Genomic DNA, 5719 nt, shown 5'->3' on the forward strand with positions numbered 1-5719 from the left:
GCCCTCATCTAAGCTTGATGTTATTGTGGTCTGTGTGGTCGTTTGCCTTTAATAATGCTGTACCCTTGCTGGGCGGTAGTGGCACACACCTTTAACTCCAGGCCTTGGGAGGCAGAAGCAGGCAGATCTCTGAGTTTGTCAAAAAAAAAAAAAAAACAAAGCAAAACAAAACAAAAAGTTGTTTGGGGCTGGTGAGATGGCTCAGTGGTTAAGAGCACTTGTTGCTCTTCCAGAGGACCCTGGTTTGATTCCTGGCACCCACATGGCAGCTCACAACTGTCTGTAACACCACTTCCAGGGGATCTGACACCCTCACACAGACATACATGCAGGCAAAACACCCATGAAAATAAATCATTAAAAAAAACACTGTACCCCTGAACTAAAGCACCAAGAGCCTTTCTGAGGCTTTAGCTCACTCTTGGTCACTGACCAAAAATAAAGAACTAGTTTGGCCTTACATGCATGGCAGTGTGTAACTTTCTCACCTATAATTTTTCACTGTGTTGAGCTTACACTGTGTTCCCCTACAGTGCTATACATGGGTAGCACAAACCCACGACCCTGTGGAAGGAACCACCTCTGGGTGAGACATGAAAGAACTACTAGTTCTGAGATAGCACTTAGATCCCTCCCACACAGGAATCCCTCCAACTAACACAGAAGGTTGCAATTTCCTGGAAAGAAGAGATAAGAAATGGGAAACAAACTTGAAGAAGGAACAAGCATTCCAGAGGGGGCAGGGGACTACCCTTTGCCACGTAAGCTACATTTGCCTTTGGTATTTAGGGCAACTCAACCTGCAAATATTTGAAGAAATGCTTGGCTTATGTTACGGTTTTCTCAAGGGGAATATTTGATATTCATAAACTAGTTTTAATTGTTTTGTATGTAGTAAACTACAAGTCTCAGGTAATGAAGCAAACTATAACAAATGTACAACCTACTTTGACTGGAATTGGAAAGGAAATAAGAAATTATGAAACACACACACACGTGTGTGTGTGTGTGTGTATGAATCCCTGCCCCCCCCCCAAAAAAAACCAAATGTTTAGGGACTGGATGCAAAAAGAGATATGGGAGCTGGGGAGATTCCTCAGTGGGGAAGAACTGAGTTTGGATCCTTAGCCAAAAATAGAAGTTGGGTGTGGTCATACTTGGGAATAATCTCAGAGCTGTAGGCGGAGAGAGAAAGGAGGATTACTGGGGCTTGCTGGCCAGCCAGCATTGCCAGAAAAATGGTGAGCTCCAGGTTCAGTGAGAAACCTTGTTTACAGGGAATAGGGCAGAGGGTGACGGACCAGGACACTGGTTGTTGTAACTTGAAGATGTTACAGGTCTTTGGAAAGTGAGCCAGATAAATTGCTCTTCTGATAAGTTTTATTAGAATTAGCATTATGGCTGCCAGGCGGTGGTGGAGCACACCTTTAACCCCAGCACTCCGTAGGCAGAGGCAGGCGGATCTCCATGAGTTCGAGGCCAGCCTGAACTAGCACAAGAGCTAGTGCCAGGACAGGCTCTAAAGCTACACAGAGAAACCCTGTCTTGAAAAACAAAAACAAAAAAAGTTTAGCATATGGCCATAGGCAGCCATGCTGAGGCCTACAAAGAGAGCAGGCCATTGAAAGAGCTTCATTAGCAGAAACAATCATCATGGACAGCATGCCTGGGGTCTTAAAGAGAAATAAATAGCTTTCTATTCTTTTCAGTTTTGGGATATTAGGAGTGTTATAGCACCACACCATAGGCAGCTTGATGGAGCCCTGAAGGGAGAGACAGACCCTTCAGTTCCAGGGGACAAAGGGGTTTCTTGCTCTCATAAGTTTCCTGAAGTCAGCAGGGGTGAGGATGTGGGGATGTTGGTAGTAAGGCACCTAGCCTACATGGTAGCTGTCACAAGGCAATGATAAAAGTTGCAATTCAAGGTTGTCTTGAGTCTGGGCAGTAGTAGGGTCTGCAGCCGCGGGCAGGGGGTGGAAAGTGGGGGTAGAAATACTGGAAACTGTGAGAGCTGCAAGGTCGCAGCAAACTTATCAACTCTAGAGAGAGAGACTGAGGTGGGAGGTGGGAAGTGTGACATGATTTTGAGAGGCGAGCAACAGCTATGTTATCCTCTCCTCTTCGGGCCTCCACACATCATGATTGTGATGGACTCAGCCTCTGAAATGGTAAACAAGCCCCCAGCTAAATAATCGAAAGAGTTGCCTTGGTCCATCCAAGCAGGGGTGGCGCAAGCCTTTTTCCCAGCACTTGGGTGGAAGCAAGTGGGTCTCTGAGTTCAAGACCAGCCTGATCTACAGCGTCAGTTCCAGAATAGCCAGGGCTACACAGAGAAACCGTCTTGGGGAAAAAAGAAAGAAAAAGAAAAAAGAAAATTGCCTTGGTCATGGTGGTGTCTCTTTACAGTGACCAAGACACACCCCACTAAGTAAATATTTTTTTTAAAAAAACTAGAAGTTGTATGAAACTAATGATGGATTCTGAGGAATCCATCTGCTGCTGTCTGTCCTTGCCTTTCAGCTGTATCATTCCTTCACTCTTTTCACTAGTAATCCATAAAGAGAACAAAATTCTATCAGTGCTGAAAGGGTCTTGTGGTTTCTTTGAAGAGGGGGAAATGCCTCTGCTATTACCTAAATTCCCAGGGCAAAAAATTTGATTATGAGGTTTCCTGAGTCATATCATCACTTGGGTTTGCTGATGAGTTTCCGATCACCCTGTTGACCTATAAAGTAGTATTCCCTGGGGCTGGAGAGATGGCCTGTGTCAAGTACACTTACTGTTCTTGCAGAGACTTAGTTTCAGTTCTCAGTTCCTTCATTGTAGCTCACAACTGCCTGTAACTCCAGTTCCAAGAGAGCTGAAATCATCTTCTGACCCCTACAGGCTTCTGCACACACACGGTGCACACATACATACTGGTAAGGCACTTATAACTTACCATAACAAATAAATCTAGAAAGTATGCTTAAGAGGATATTCTGACCTGTGTTAAAATTTTCTATTTGTAAAGGAATCTTCCTCTCATAGACAAGCTCTACTGTTTGCTGCTTCGTTGTGTGTTCATGCAGGCACTGTGTTGGGTGAGGGCCAGGTGAAGGCCACAGGCAGGAAAAAACTGACTCCCACAAGTTGTGTTCTGACCTCCACACCTGTGCCGTGGCAACCATCACCCCTAATAAATCTTTAAAGAATTAGAAGAGTCAAACTTAAGCTAAGTTTTGGGGACTCTTCTCAGCTCTATTCTCATCTTTCCTTAACTCTTTTCTCCAGTAATTCATAAACTGTCTTGAAGTCAAGTTTTCTCCTGCCATCTGGCTGGATCATGGCACTGAACTCAAGTCATCAGGCCTGACAAGCACCAACACCTACTAAGTCATTTCTCTGGCCTTGATTAGCTCCTAAAAATGGAGAGATACTAGCCTATGTCTGCAAAACAAGCATCAGCTTTTGTCTGTATGCATTTCTACTTGGCTTATACTGAGTGCTGTGCTTTGATGTAATTGTATTGATTTGATGTAATTGTATCTTGAGTTCTTTTAGTTGGTATTTGTAGAAATTGTTGACTTTTAAATAATTATTTATGTACACTGGAACTTCCGGAGCTGGAGTTACAGTGGTGAGCAGCCATGTGGGCCCTGGGAATTGAACCCAGGTCCTCTGGAAAAGTAGGCAGTGTTCTTAACCACTGAGCCATCTCTCCTGTTCCTCACACTCACTTTTGAATGGCTTGACTTCATCTGTGTGAGTTGGCCAGAGGTCATTCCTCAGGAGGCACCTACCTTGTTTTCTGAGACCAGATCTCACTGAAACCTAGGGTGCCCATTTGGGCTAAGATAACTGGCTAGTGAGCCTCAGGGATCCACCTGTCTCCTGGCCCCTGCACTGGGGTTACTTCTGTGGCTCCATGTCCTACTATTTATATGGATATTTGGGCTCAAACCAGATCCTCCTGGACCTTACCAATTAAGGTACCTTCCAAGCCCCTGCTTCATCTTTCAAGTTTTAACATAAAGGTTACCTCATACTATCTCTTGGTATTTGTTATATGGCATGCTCACGTGACAAAGTACCCTCACCCCAAAAGGTTTGACTCAAATTGACTTTAAATATTTAAGGACTCATGTAAACTTAGTCCAAATCCTTTCAGTTTGTAATGTGATATGGATTTTAGTGCAAAATCTTCAACTGACAGCTCTACTGAGCTTGGCCACCTGTCTCAATGTGTCAAGAGTTGGGTAACACTGAGGGTCGAAGAGGAAATTTCAATAGAGCAACGTTGGGAGGGACAAATGGAGGAGTCCAGTGGTCCCCAAGTCCACTGTGATTATGAGTTTTAAGTTTGAGTAGAGAAAAAGAAAAAATGGCACAAAGGTCAAGAGCTATACATGAGACCATCTTAGTTGAGGTATGGTCTTGATCATTGTCCGAGTTCTAGTTCTGTGGAGCCCTAAGAAGTCCTTTGCTTGAGGCGACAAGCTGGTTCTTGAAGAAGTCCTCTGTCCCAGGATGCAGCTGCATCTTCGTAGATAATTGCCCTCATATGAGGGACAGTTTATCCTGGGAACCTTTGCTGTCCCTGGAATCCAAGGTGACGACAGCAGGTTTAAGATAATTAGTTGCTTTTATGTTTTCATTAAAATGAGCAACTCAGTGGGTTAATGTGCTTATATATTAACAGCACCACGTCCGAACAGGATTAGATTTTATCTGAACACCTCCTTCAGAAGGATGGAAACATCTTCCTGCTACGGAAATGTTCCCGAGAAACGAGAATACAAAATGAGACAGATGCCAGACTTTAATGCTGCTTCATTCTGCTTTGTGAACCCAAATGAGAAGTCAGTGCTTTTTTAGCAAAGTCAGTTTCTGAGTGCCTGCTATATAAGATTTAAATCTTCAACAAATTAATCTAAATTTGTTGATTTCTGATCTACCTACCTCTGAACTCAAGTGCTGGAATTACAGACAGCATGCTTACAGGAAACCATGCCCAGTTTATGTGGTACTGGGAATTGACCCTAGGATCTCATCCTTGCTAGGCAGACACTCTCTCAACTGAACAAACCCCATTCATGTTAACATCTTTTGCCTGTACTGCAGATCTAGATTTTTATGAAAATAAAGTAACTTTGTTGAGAAAAAACAAAACACGTTTTATAAAATGATGTAGCAGTACATGCCTGTAATCCCAACATATGCCTTTTAAATAAATTCACAGCAAGTTTGAGGCCAGCCTGGGTTACAAGAGACCATCTGAAAAACAAAACAAGAAGTAACACTTTTGGAGAAGAAAGGTTTTTAAAGCTGTGAACTACTCCAGTCCTAAAGGAATGAATTTCCCTCATAGATGGAAAAGGTGAGGGCAAAACTACAAAGTCAAAGTAGACTATAAAACATTGTGAAAGATAAAACTTATGGTCCCAGCACGCAGGAGGCAGAGACAGGCATATCTCTGTGAGTTCAAAGCCAGCCTGGTCCACATAGGGTTTTAGGCTTGAGTTTCAGTGACACCAACTTAAAAAAAAAAATCCCTGCTGGTACACACCTGTAATCCCAGCTACTCTTGAGGCTGCTGCAGAATTAGTGGGGCAACAGAGTGAGTTCAAGGGCAGCCTGTTCAATTTAATGACACCCTATCTCAAAATAAGGAGTAAAAAACAAGTTCTTAGGTCAAAATTAAAAGCAATGAAAAGGAAGCCCAGAGTTCTGCAACCCG

This window comes from Arvicola amphibius, chromosome 12, assembly GCF_903992535.2.
Source record: "Arvicola amphibius chromosome 12, mArvAmp1.2, whole genome shotgun sequence".
In the NCBI taxonomy this organism is placed as follows: domain Eukaryota; kingdom Metazoa; phylum Chordata; class Mammalia; order Rodentia; family Cricetidae; genus Arvicola; species Arvicola amphibius.